This window comes from Triticum dicoccoides, chromosome 4B (genome assembly GCF_002162155.2).
Source record: "Triticum dicoccoides isolate Atlit2015 ecotype Zavitan chromosome 4B, WEW_v2.0, whole genome shotgun sequence".
Lineage (NCBI taxonomy): Eukaryota > Viridiplantae > Streptophyta > Magnoliopsida > Poales > Poaceae > Triticum > Triticum dicoccoides.
Window position 1 is genome coordinate 184443838 of NC_041387.1, and position 14496 is coordinate 184458333.

Here is a 14496-nt window from a genome sequence, read left to right on the forward strand (position 1 = left end):
GTAACGTAATCAATAGCAACTAAAATATGTGTATAACCATTAGAGGCAGGAAAAGGTCCCATATAATCAAAGCCCCAAACATCAAACGGTTCAATAACAAGAAAATAATTCATAGGCATTTCTTGACGTCTACTAATGTTACCTACTCTTTGGCATTCATCACAAGATAAGACAAACTTACGAGCATCTTTGAAGAGAATAGGCCAATAAAAACCAGATTGTAGTACCTTGTGTGCAGTTCTATCTCTAGCGTGGTGTCCTCCATAAGATTCAGAGTGACACTTACGTAGAATATGTTCCTGTTCATGCTCAGGTACACAACGTCTAATAACACCATCTACTCCTTCTTTATAAAGGTGTGGGTCATCCCAGAAGTAATGTCTTAAATCATAAAAGAACTTTTTCTTTTGCTGGTATGTGAAACTAGGCGGTATAAATTTAGCAACAATGTAATTAGCATAATCAGCATACCAAGGAGCAGTACAAGAAGCATTAATGATCGCTAATTGTTCATCAGGAAAACTATCATCAATAAGCAGTGGGTCATCAAGAACATTCTCTAACCTAGACAAGTTATCTGCAACAGGGTTCTCAGCTCCCTTTCTATCAATAATGTGTAAATCAAAATCTTGGAGCAAGATAACCCATCTAATGAGTCTAGGCTTAGCATCTTTCTTTTCCATAAGATATTAAATAGCGGCATGATTAGTGTGAATAGTAACTTTGGAATCAAAAATATAAGGTCTAAACTTATCACATGCAAACACAACTGCTAAGAACTCTTTTTCAGTAGTAGCTTAATTTCTTTGGGCAGTATCAAGAGTCTTACTAGCATACTGGATAACATTCAATTTCTTATCGACTCTTCGCCCTAGAACAGGACCTACAGCATAATCACTAGCATCGCACATAATTTCAAAAGGTAAATTCCAATCAGGTGGCTGGACAATAGGTGCAGTGATCAAAGCTTTCTTAAGTATTTGAAATGCTTCTACACAATCATCATCAAAGACAAAAGGAATATCCTTTTGCAATAAATTAGTCAGAGGCCTAGAGATTTTAGAAAAGTCCTTAATGAACCTCCTATAAAAACCGGCGTGACCAAGGAAACTTATTATACCTTTTATGTCCTTGGGACATGGCATCTTTTCAATAGCATCAACTTTGGCTTTATCAACTTCAATACCTCTCTCGGAGATCTTGTGCCCCAAAACAATGCCTTCATTAACCATAAAGTGACACTTTTCCCAATTCCGGACGAGACTAGTGTCTTCGCATCTCTACAAAACTCGATCAAGGTTGCTCAAACAATCATCAAAAGAGGATCCATAAATGGAGAAATCATCCATGAATACCTCACAAATCTTTTCACAAAAATCAGAGAATATAGCCATCATGCATCTTTGAAAGGTAGCAGGTGCATTACATAAACCAAAGGCATACGTCTATAAGCAAAAGTACCAAAAGGGCAAGTAAAAGTAGTTTTACATTGATCCTTCGCTGACACAGGTATTTGAGAGAAGCCAGAATAACCATCTAGAAAGCAGAAATGTGTGTGTTTGGATAGTCTTTCTAACATTTGATCAATAAAAGGTAAAGGGTAATGATCTTTCTTAGTAGCTTTATTTAACTTACGGAAATCAATTACCATCCTATAACCTGTAATAATTCTTTGCGGGATCAATTCATCTTTATCATTAGGAACAACGGTAATACCTCCCTTTTTAGGGACACAATGGACAGGGCTTACCCATTCACTATCAGCAACAGGATAAATAATACCTGCCTCAAGGAGCTTTAGTATCTCCTTTCTTACCACTTCTTTCATCTTGGGATTTAGTCGTCGTTGAGGATCTCTAACCGGTTTGGCATCATCCTCCATATTAATTTTGTGTTGGCATAACGTGGGACTAACGCCCTTAAGATCATCCAGAGTATATCCAATAGCAGCTCGGTGCTTCTTCAGAGTTTTCAATAATCTTTCTTCTTCTTGCTCTGAAAGGTTAGGACTAATAATAACAGGATATATTTTCTTTTCATCAAGATAAGCATACTTAAGATTATCAGGTAATGGTTTGAGTTCACACACGGGACCACCCTTGGTTGGAGGGGGATCCCCAAGAATTTCAACGGGAAGGTTATGTTTCAGCATAGGTTCCTGTTTGAGGAACACTTCATCTATTTCCCTTCTTTCCTTCATAAACATATTGTTTTCATGGTCTAGAAAATATTGTTCTAACGGATCAGTAGGAGGAACAGCAATGGAAGCAAGACCAATAATTTTATCCTTACTAGGTGGTTCCCTATCACGAGGTTGTGTACGAAACTTAGCAAAATTAAACTCATGAGACATACCATCTATACCAACTGTGACAGTATCTTTTTCACAATCAATCTTAGCACTAGCTGTATTCAAGAAGGGTCTACCAAAAATAATGGGACTAAAATCATCTTGTGGGGAACCAAGAACAAGAAAATCAGCAGAGTATTTAACCTTCCCACACAAAACTTCAACATCTATAACAATCCCAAAGGGTTTAATGGTATCCCTATTAGCAAGCTTAATAGTAACATCAATGTCTTCTAATTCAACGGGTGCAATGTCATGCATAGTTTCTTGTTATAAGGTATAAGGTATTGCACTAGCACTAGCACCCATATCACATAAGCCATGATAACAATGATCTCCTATTTTAACAGAAATAACAGGCATGCCTACGACAGGTCTATGTATCTTAGTATCTAGTCTAGCAATATTAGCAGTCTCACCACAGAAATAAATAACATGCCCATCTAAATCCTCATCCAAAAGATCTTTAACCACAGCAATACTAGGTTCAACATTAATTTGCTCAGGAGGTGTATAAGTCCTAGTATTACTCTTATGAACAACAGTCGAAGCTTTAGCATGATCCTTTATCCTAACAGGAAAAGGAGGTTTCTCAACATAAGTAGTAGGAACAATAGGATCACTATAGGTGATAGTCTTTTCTTCGGTTGTAATAGGTGCAACTACTTTCACTTCAACAGGAGGATTATATTTAAACCACTTCTCTTTAGGGAGATCAACATGAGTAGCAAAAGATTCACAGAAAGAAGCTACTATCTCAGAGTCAAGTCCATACTTAGCACTAAATCCAAGGAAAGCATCGGTATCCATAAAAGATTTAACACAATCGAACTTAGGTGTCATACCTCACTCCTTACCATCGTCGAAACCCCAATCTTCAGAGTTGAGTTTAATTCTTTCCAATAAGTCACATTTGAAATCAACAGTCTTCAGCATATAAGAGCCAGCACAGGAAGTATCGAGCAGGTTGCGATTATCAAGAGAAAGTCGAGCATAAAAATTCTGAATAATCATTTCCCGGGAGAGCTCATGATTGGGGAATGAATATAACATTGACTTAAGCCTCCCCAAGCTTCAGTGATGCTTTCTCCTTCGCGAGGCCACAAATTATATATGTAATTATGATCACGATGAACAAGATGCATAGGATAGAACTTCTGGTGAAATTCCAACTTCAATCGCTTATAATTCCAAGATCTCGTATCATCACATAGCCTATACCATGCCAATGCATCTCCCTTCAAAGATAAAGGGAAGACCTTCCTTTTGACAACATCATAGGGAATACCTGCAAGCTTAAATAATCCACAAACTTCATCCACAAAGATAAGGTGTAAATCGGGATGCAATGTTCCATCTCCTGCAAATGGATTAGCTAGCAGTTTTTCTATCATACCCGAAGGAATCTCAAAGTAAATATTTTCATAAAGTTTAGTAGGTTGAGGAGCAACTCTTTGCTCTTCTGGTCGGGGTGAAGATACCCTGAACAAGCCCCTCAAAGGATTAGTTTCCATAGTGACAAGTAACAGAAAATTTCAGCACACTATATAAATGTTTCCTTACCAAGTTCCACTCACCAAAAGCGCCACACTCCCCGGCAACGGCGCCAGAAAAGAGTCTTGATGACCCACAAGTGTAGGGGATCAATCGTAGTCCTTTCAATAAGTAAGAGTGTCAAACCCAACGAGGAGTAGAAGCAAATGATAAGCGGTTTTCAGTAAGGTTTTCTCTGCAAGCACTGAAATTGTAGGTGATGGATATTTTTGTGATAAGATAAATGGTAACGAGTAACAAGTAAATAAAGTAAACAAAGTGCAGCAAGGTGGCCCAATCCTTTATGTAGCAAAGGATAAGCCTGGACAATTTCTAATAATGGGAAAGGAGCTCCTGAGGACACATGGGAATTATCGTCAAGCTAGTTTTCATCACGTTCATATGATTCGTGTTAAGTACTTTGATAATTTGATATGTGGGTGGACCGTGCTTGGGTACTGCCCTTACTTGGACAAGCATCCCACTTATGATTAACCCCTATTGCAAGCATCCGCAATTACAAAAGAAGTATTAAGGTAAACCTAACCACAGCATTAAACATATGGATCCAAATCAGCCCCTAAGGAAGCAACGCATAAACTAGGGTTTAAGCTTCTATCACTCTAGCAACCCATCATCTACTTATTACTTCCCCATGCCTTCCTCTAGGCCCAAATAATGGTGAAGTGTCATGTAGTTGACATTCACATAACACCACTAGAGGAAAAGACAACATACATCTCATCAAAATATCGAACGAATACCAAATTCAAATTACTACTAATAGCAATACTTCACCCATGTCCTCAGGAACAAACGTAACTACTCACAAAGCATATTCATGTTCATAATCAGAGGAGTAATAATATGCATAAAGGATCTGAACATATGATCTTCCACCAAGTAAACCAATTAGCATCAACTACAAGGAGTAATCAACACTACTAGCAACCCACAGGTACCAATTTGTGGTTTTGATACAAGATTGGATACAAGATATGAACTAGGGTTTTGAGAGGAGATGGTGCTGGTGAAGATGTTGATGAAGATTGACCCCCTCTCGATGAGAGGATCGTTGGTGATGACGTTGGTGATGACGTTGGTGATGATTTCCCCCTCCCGGAGGGAAGTGTCCCCGGTAGAATAGTCCGCCAAAGCCCTAGATTGGTTCCGCCAAGGTTTCCCTCGTGGCGGCGGAGTTTCGTCCCGTAAGCTTGCCCATGATTTTTTTTCCAGGGTAAAAGCTCTGATAAAGCAGAAGATGGATACCGGGGGCCCACCAGGGGGTCCAGGAGACAAGGGGCGCGCTCAGTAGAGGGGGGCACTCTCCTGGATGAGGTGTGGGCCCCCTGGTGTATTTCTTTCGCCCAAAAATTCTTATTAATTCCAAAAAGATGTGTCGTGGAGTTTCAGGACTTTTGGAGCTGTGCAGAATAGGTTTCCAATTTTTGCTCCTTTTCCAGCCAGAATTCCAGCTGCCGGCATTCCCCCTCTTCATGGTAAACCTTGTAAAATAAGAGAGAATAGCCATAAGTATTGAGATATAATGTGTAATAACAGCCCATAATGCAATAAATATTGATATAAAAGCATGATGCAAAATGGACGTATCGCCACCGGAGTCCTACAAAGGTGTATCTCCGAAGAAGAAGGACGGCAGCTCTTGACCGAAATACACGCTGGTCTTGGTGGTCATCATGCCGCCGCTCGGGCCCTTGTAAGTAAGGCCTTCCATACGGGTTTCTTTTGGCCCACGGCCCGAGTAGATGCACAAGACCTCGTACAGTGATGTGTTGGATGCCAGCTTTTCGCAAATCAAAGCCATATGCCGCCCACTGCTTTGCGAACAATACCCATTACATGGCCCTTTGCGGTCTGGGCGCTTGACATGGTCGGACCTCTTAAAGGGGGAAGCCATAAGAAGAAATATTTACTGGTTATGGTCGATAAATTCGCTAAGTGGATAGAAGCCAAACCAGTCAAAACGGCCGAGGCCGGACCAGTTATAGACTTCATATCCGGCGTGGTGCACCGTTATGGTGTCCCGCATAGTATCATTACTCACAATAGTTCTAACTTTATGGCCGATGAGGTCAAAACTTGGTGCGCTAATTTGGGCATTAAGCTCGATTACGCCTCTGTGTATCATCCTCAAACAAACGGTCAGGTCAAACAGGCTAACAGCTTGATAATGAGCGGCATTAAACCCAGACTAGTATGATCCTTGCATGAATCAAACAAGCACTGGGCTGAAGAACTCGATTCCGTACTCTGGGGGCTGCGTACCACGCCCAATCGCACGACCAGATACACACCTTTTTCATGGTGTACGGCGCCGAGGAAGTATTTCCTTGCGACATTATTCATGACTCACCTCGAGTGTGCATGTATGAAGAGAGAGAGGCCGAGCTCGATCGGCAGGACCATCTGGATGGCTTAGAGGAGGAGCGCGACGTCACGAGAGCCCGTTCCGCATTTTACCAACAGCAGGCTCGGCGATATCAAAGCAGGGAAGTACGAGCAAAGACTTATAATGTCGGTGAACTCATCCTGCGCCTACCAGAGAAGAAAAAGGACAAGCTCAAGCCCAAACGGGAGGGTCCCTTCATCATAGACGAAGTTCTCACTGGAGGAGCCTATCGCCTTCGCAATGCTTCGGATAATTGTTTGGAGCCAAACTCATGGAACGCTCCTCGGTTTTGAAGATTCTACGCATAAATCCACACTTGTAACTTTTTTCGTCCTTTCTCCCTCTCACCCCTATTTTCTCTTTTTCGGTTTTTGTACAACTTCTACTAGTGTTCAGATCAACCGCACACTCGGGGAATATACATCATTAAATGTACATACCCCATATCACCTGGGGCTTCCTTTTACAGAAGCATATTCTGATTATTATTTTGGAGTGTCAAGCTCATCGTATATATGTGTTGACAACTCATATATGTCCTGTCTTCGCTATTATATGCACCTTTATGACTCAAGTTTTTGCCAAGCTGGGTTGCCTGGCTCATGCACTTATGCCCTACGTTCCTGCTTGTTCGGCTAGGGCATAAAGGGAGCACCTTTGTGATTGTTACAGCCGGGTTATCTGGACGTGTACCTCAGACGGGTGAAGCCGAAAGCTAGCGTTCTTAAGGGAATAATCGGTCGGCGGACAAGAGACGAACTACCCACATTGCAATACACGCCCCCAAAATTCTAAAGTGTACTGTGATTTCTCGCATCACAGTTTATGTATACGCAAAAACGCATGCTGGCCCAGGGAAAGGAACCCTTAATGGAACTATTCTCTCTGGAAGATGTTTCTTACGATCAAATGTAATATAACATAACTCCCCGAATATAACTTGTCTATTAAAGCAACTATGACCGGACTGCCTAGTTTCCGAGCATGCCTTGGTGTTTGCCAATGGTTTAAATATCCGGAAACACTCCAAACCTCAAGTTCAGGAGGTCGAAGCGGAAAGTCTGCGATGACAATTGTTTTACAATTCGGCAGGAGAAAAGTTTGTTGACAAAGTACATTACTACTTGGACTCAAAAACTTCTTCTTCCTCTAGACCCTCTAGTAGGTTGTCTAGTTTACAATCCTGCTGAGAAAACTTAGTTGCTATTTTCACTTGGTCGTACACTAAGCTAACAGGAATTTCTTGTTCATCTGGTCCCCGATGTACGACCCAGGCCATATGATTCGGATCAAGCTTGGTATATCATGTTTTCACCATGGCCCAGGCTTCTCGAGTGCCTTCCCGACATGCTGATATCTTCCATAGCTCGAAACGGCGATGAGCTCCCTTGAATAAATTTGCAAGCTCATCCATACTTCCTGGAAGGGGATCGGATGGCCATAAAGCCTTCACCATGTTCCTCAATGCTTTCCGAGCTTGCTCATGCACTTTGAACAGCTCTTGTAGCAGGTCGCCTCGGAATCCGGCACTTCTCCTTCGGGGCGCACCTACAGAAACAAACTTCTCGAAATTTCAAACCGGAGACTGTTTTGACAGTTAGGTTACAGAGCATACCGAATATGCCGCCTTTCAATTTCTTGTTCTCCTTCAAAGCATCCAATAATTGGGCTCTCAAATCCTTTAGTTCTTCGGCCTACTTGATGTTTGCATCTTGAAGTTTGTTTTTCTCATTAATTGTCCGCGTCAAAACACGTTGACCAGCGGCTTCTTGCCCTTCGGCATGTTGCTTATCTACTTGAGCAGCCCTTAGCCTCTCTTCCAGCTGATCTGTCAAGCCTACCGAGACAAAAGCATAATTAAGAAACCTCATTGTGTTCATGGAGCCTTATCCCCGAACTACTGTTGCACTTAGCATCAGACGCCTTCTTGGATTTCTTCAACTCTTCGAGTTCGGCAATGGCAGCAGACAGTTTTGTTTGGCATTCTTCAAGCTCCTTCGATAACTTGTTACTCCTCTCCGTGAGTACCTAGCAATGTAAACGACTCTTAAAGCAGTTGGGCCAACTGCTTCAAGACTCGGGGGGGGGGGGCTACTGGCATATGATTATTGAATCTGTGCAAAAATTCTTACCCGCATATCCTTGGAAAGCTGGTGCGTGGCTCCAGCAAATCCATCGCGAGCAGCTCGGATATAAGCATCCGCTGAACTGAGAGTGTTGAAAGCCTCTTCAGTAAAATGTGGGTCGTGCATAGCCGCTCTGCTCCGCTGGTGACCCATCGCACTCTCCACTTCAGAGTTTGTGATGGATACATTATCTGAATCCTCCGGGAGATGACAATCCGGCATCTCTCCCGCATCCCCTCTAGTCCTTGTGGTAGGGTCCGGGGCTGGATCAGTCTGTGCATGGCCGGCCAGGTCTCCGGATGCAGTCCGGCGTGCACTCCTCCTGCAATATGACGCAGCAGGGAATGTCACCGTCCGATTATTCGCTGAGTGCGTACTAAAGGATCATACCTCTTCGACACAGAAGAGGGCCCGGCTGTATCATTATTCGCCTCCCTCTTCTGAGAGGCGCCTTGTGCAAGCGTCGTCATCTTAAAGGACGCCTTTGCTACAGCACGCTCGTGCGAGCGTCGCCCCTTGGGAGCATGATATGGTGCGATGGGTGAGTCATGGTGGGAAAACTCTTTTTCAGGAGATGTCTCCTAAGTACATACATGGGAGGAAGGAAGGAGGTCGGGATAGTCGGCTATAATGGCCACTTCTATGCCGTCATAGCTCGTCTGATAAAAGACTCCATCCTCAAAATCCACGAATATGTCTGGATCTTCTTCATATCCTAGATCAAGGTCTCGATTATGGTCCTTCGGCTGCGGAGCGGGGCTGTAGATCCCCTCGACGACTTTTCTCCATTCCTGTTAAAGGCAGTCGGATTAAATTTAACTATAAAACATACTTAAGGAAAAAAGATCAATTAAGACCTATAAATCGAAGACTCACCCATTTAATGGGGTTATACATGGAGAAACCTTCTCGGCACTTCAGGCGAGCGAAGTCTTCCCTTTCCTTTGAAAAGGTCAGCCAATGTGGCAGCCAGCACGGCAAAATTAGACGGACCCTTGCGCCCGCAACGTGTGGCATCATCCTCACCATTGTAATGCCACATGGGAAACCCCCTGCATTGAAGCGGCTGAACGCATCGCGTTATTGAAATCGCCATTACCTCGACTATGGATAGTCCAGAGTGGGCAAGCATTCGGATTTTGTTCGCTAGCACACTTAACCTCTGCACTATCTTCTTCTTCATAGTTTGGGGACGCCAGCTGGCACGTTTCTTTAAAGGAGCGGAGGAGAATTCGGAAGACCTTGCGGGATAGGGTCTGGAAGGACAACATCTTCGATGTAGAACCACTCCGAGGGCCACTCTTCGGATGCCTTCTTCGGGGTGCCGGGGAGGTATCCTGTTCCACCTATACGCCATACTTCGGCACCGCCCACCTAAAAAATAGATCCCTTCTGGGAGCGAGGGACGAGGCAGAAATATTTCCTCCATAAATCGAAATGGGCATCTCATCCTAGGAACAGCTCGCAAAGAGCGACAAAGCCCGCTATGTGTAGAATGGAGCCCGGCGTGAGGTTGTGCAGTTGGAGACCATAGTACTCCAAAAGATCTCTGAGGAAAGGGTGGATTGGAAATCCCACGCCCCTCAGCAAAAAGGAAACGAAGCACACCTGCTCCCCTTGATTGATATTGGGGAATTTCTCCGCCAGGGCTTCACCATTGTAGGTGGTTAATCCCACCCGAACGGGGACCAGGACCCAATGGAGGGAGGTATCCCTGCTGCAGCTTGGCCAATTGAGCATGGGACACCGAGCAGCTCTCCCAGTCGCCTTCTTGAGGGCATTGGGGACGCGAGGAAGAGCAAAGAGCATTGGCCATCTTCGGTTGGTTTCTTGTGGCAAGACCTAAGGATTTCCGTCTGGTGAGGAATGGAATTTGAGATTCGATCTCTCTTTTATAAGCGCCTTATCTACATGGTCAAGGGGTTATTTGTAAAAATGCCTGGAACCTTCGCATTCGTCCAACACGTGGAAGCCGAGGCAACGGTGGCGTAGAAGCTGAAGAGTACAATATTTAATGCAAAGGCCGAACTGTATGAAGTACAAGGGGGAACTTACCTTGCAAAGCCGAAGACATGAAGCCGTATACAACATCATCATTGAAGGAAAGTTCGGGGGCTACTGAGGGAGTCCTGGATTATGGGGTCCTCGGAGAGTCGTCCTGTGTGATATGGGCCGGATTGATGGGCCGTGAAGATACAAAACCAAAGGCTTTCTCCTATGTCCGAAAGGGACTCTCCTTTGCGTGGATGGCAAGTTTGGCGTCCGGATGTGTAGTTTCCTTCCTCTATAAACCGACTTTGTACACCCCTGGTGCCCTCCGGTGTCTATATAAACCGGAGGGTTTAGTCTTTAGGGAGAATCACAATCATACGGGCTAGACATCTAGGGTTTATCCATTACGATCTCGAGGTAGATCAACCCTTGTAACTCCTATACTCATCATAGTTAATCAAGTAGGAAGTAGGGTATTACCTCCATCGAGAGGGCCCGAACCTGGGCAAACATCGTGTCCCCTTCCTCCTTGTTACCTTCGATCCTCAAAAGCATAGTTCGGGCCCCCCTACCCAAGATCTACTGGTTTTGACACCGACAGGCATGCTAGGCGGGAAACAAAGCTTTGTGATATCGAAGCGACTACAGGTATGCCTGTTAATACAAGTTGTCCCATCCTACATTTTCTGGAGCATGAAATCATTAATAATGCGGGCAACTTAGGGATTTCACTTGGTAGTAATGGAAAGGAAATAGTGAAATCTGTAAATGATCTGTTAGACTTAGAAGCAGATAGAGCCATGGAGATGATTTGTAATATCATGGTGGTGAAACCTATGAATGATATCAAAATTAATAATCTTGGGGTAACAACACTTCAAAGTCTATGTGAGGATCTAATACCTACTGAAGGGATAGAGGACGATGAGGATGAGACATGTTCAGAGGGGTGTGCGGCTCCTTTGCAACCCGATAGTCTTGCACTACTAGGGAAATGCCTAGCAGTAGCACTTTGGGCTAGCAGTAGCGCTGGGGACCGCGCTACTGCTACGGCGCTACAACTAAAGGGTAGCACAGTGTTGGTTCACCCGCGCTACTGCTATACGTACTTAGCAATAGCGCTTTATTAAGAAAACGCTACTGGTAGTTACTAGCAGTGTTGCTCTACCCGCGCTACTACTATTATTATGTATTCTATTTCTTTTTTATTTTATGTCATATTCATACACCATTATACAATTTTTCATACAGTAGCAATTTAGAGATTGTTATTACATCATTGTGTGAAAGAACCGCAGATTAGTTTCAAGTGGATGGATCCAAAGTGACATCAACATCATAATAATAATAATAATATCATTAACAACTTATCATCATAATACATCATTGTCATATAAAAACTCATCATCATCATCATTTCCGTCCATGGGACATCATATAACAACTTGGTCACTAGTCATAATAACAACTCATCATCATCATCATCATCATAGTACTCATAATCACAACTCCTCCTCCTCATAATCATCATCAACTCTAACACATTGCAGCACATGATAACAAATTTTCATCATCATCGTAGTCATAATCAACACTACTAATTGTTCTTAATACCTAGGACTACACCTCTCTCCTAGGTAAAATACCATAAAATAGATAAACCGGTCCATCTCCATAATGGAGAATGGAGATACTCCTATCTCCAACTTGTGGCTTGTGCACATTCATGTTGTCTCTAATTAGTTGCGTGTGCGCATTCATCACTTTGCTCCATTCTTTGATATTGAGCCTTCCACCGTTTGAAGAAATGAGTAATATGCAGTGCGGTAAGCCTTCGAAGGATTTGGTCGTAAGCTAACCATATGCATATCACCTTCGGTAAACAACATGTAACGCACAACCTCCTTCGGGAGCCTCTATTGAAAAATGTAATAGTAACATATATAGTTAGGAATGTAGTTTACTTAAGAAGAATGTATGCAATGAAGTTACCATCACTAACAAAATCTTACCAAGTTTTTGGCAATGAAGTTACCATCATGCAATTTATGGACTAGTGGCACGTATCCAGTAAAATTTGGGAGGATAGAGTGATTGGTTTTAAAGGCCTCAACATCATCTATGAATGAGACAAGATAACCTTTCTCCTCACAATTAAGCTCGGAGTCATAGTTGTAGTATGTCCTGTCTACAACCTTCCAAGTATTTTTTTGAAGATAATAAATAAGCTGACAATTATAAATAAATAAGTTTAGTACCGATGAACACCAAATATTTGTAAATTAACAATATAAATTACTTAACTTAAAAATTAGTTTGACAAACTCACATTTAGGCAAAACTGGAGGCATATCCACATCCACCCAGATGTCGATATTATCATCATCGTCATCATCTTCCGGAGGAATATCAAATGTTATTTGCATACCCTCGTCAAATCCATATGCCTTGCAGAGAGCTTCCCAATTAGAGCAACCGAAATGGGAGTGATTGACCGCATTGTACAGCTTAACACGAAACACATACCCATGTTTAGTTCTTAAGTGAGCCCTCCTCGTCTCCATATTCTCAAAGTCTTTGAAATCGAGCTTCTCCAATAAATATGATCTTGCATGGCATGATGTACTAATTGAATTGAAAAAAAATCAAGAAATTACACGTTGAACAAAAGAAGAACAAGTGATGATATTAATTACAATGAAATGCTTGTCGTTGCATACCGTACAAACATCAAAGGTCTCATCCAGCTTCACGGTGAAAACATATCATTTTGCAGGTGAGGAAACCTGTCGCACAAACCTCGGTCATCATAGCAGTAATGCCACTCTGGGATCCTTTCATCATCAGACATTTGTTGTGTTCATAATTCAAAGATTAAACTTCTAAATTTCAATATATGTACTACAAATACTAAATTCTATCATTAATATTCATCACTGGTTGACTTTTGGTCTATCGAGTCTTCCTTGAAAACTCTCATATCATGTGGTGTATATGGTGGGCACTCCCTCTCTGATATATTCGACCGTCGATGATGGTAGCTCCTCCCTTCGTTCTCGAGTGCATTACACCAAATTGTCTAGCACACGGGAACGAAGGAGAAGCTACCCCCATGACAACAGTCAGGATTCTTCATCTCTGACATTTGCGACCGTCGATGATGGTCGTTATTCTCTTCCTTCTCGTGCATTACCAAAAGGTCTGTCACGAGAAAGAAGAGGAAGAACGACCCCCAAGACAACAGTCATCATTCTTCTTCTCTCATATATGGTGGACACTCCCTCACTGTTTTTTGACTATCATGTATGGAGCCCCAACAAACTTAAAGTCAACCCAAAATGTCGTTTAATGCTCTTTCCGGCAAATTCAAGGCACTCGATATTTCCTACATTCTAGCACAAGCCATGCTAAAATTCACGAAAAAATCCAGCATGACCTTTTCTAAAAAGGAAATATTGAGCGCCTGAAATTTGCCGGAACAGAAATTAATCAACAACCCGGCAAAACATAGGACACTCAGAGGTGTTCCCTGCAAACATAGGCTACTTGGGTAAGCACATATCCTATTTGAGCAACACTAGATATACCCTGGTTGTCGTCGAGGATGCGGGTGTCGTCGGTGATCTTCTGGGCGTCGTCGATTGGCTCGTTGTTGATATACCCTGCACCACATGTACATGAGCATAAACACATGAGAATTTATATAGAAAATTTCAAACTTGGTATGTTCATTGCATTTTAGTGGTTTAATTTTGACAGGAAGCATAACATTTCATTTTTTGCGATAACATTTCATTTCATTAGGTGTCTTTCTCTCTCTCTCTCTCTCTCTCTCTCTCTCTCTCTCTCTCTCTCAAAGTTCACTAGGCATGAACTACATCCAAACCTATGAACAAAATTAGTAAACTTTTGAAACTTTATATACCTAAACTTTTTTATAATGAAACTACTAACATTTCTATAACAACTACTAACATATCGTCGGTCATGTACCATGTGCCACATTTCTATTCTATTCAAAATACCTACATTTACAAAAATAAATCTACTCTATTCAAATACCTACATTGAAAATTTTCTATTCC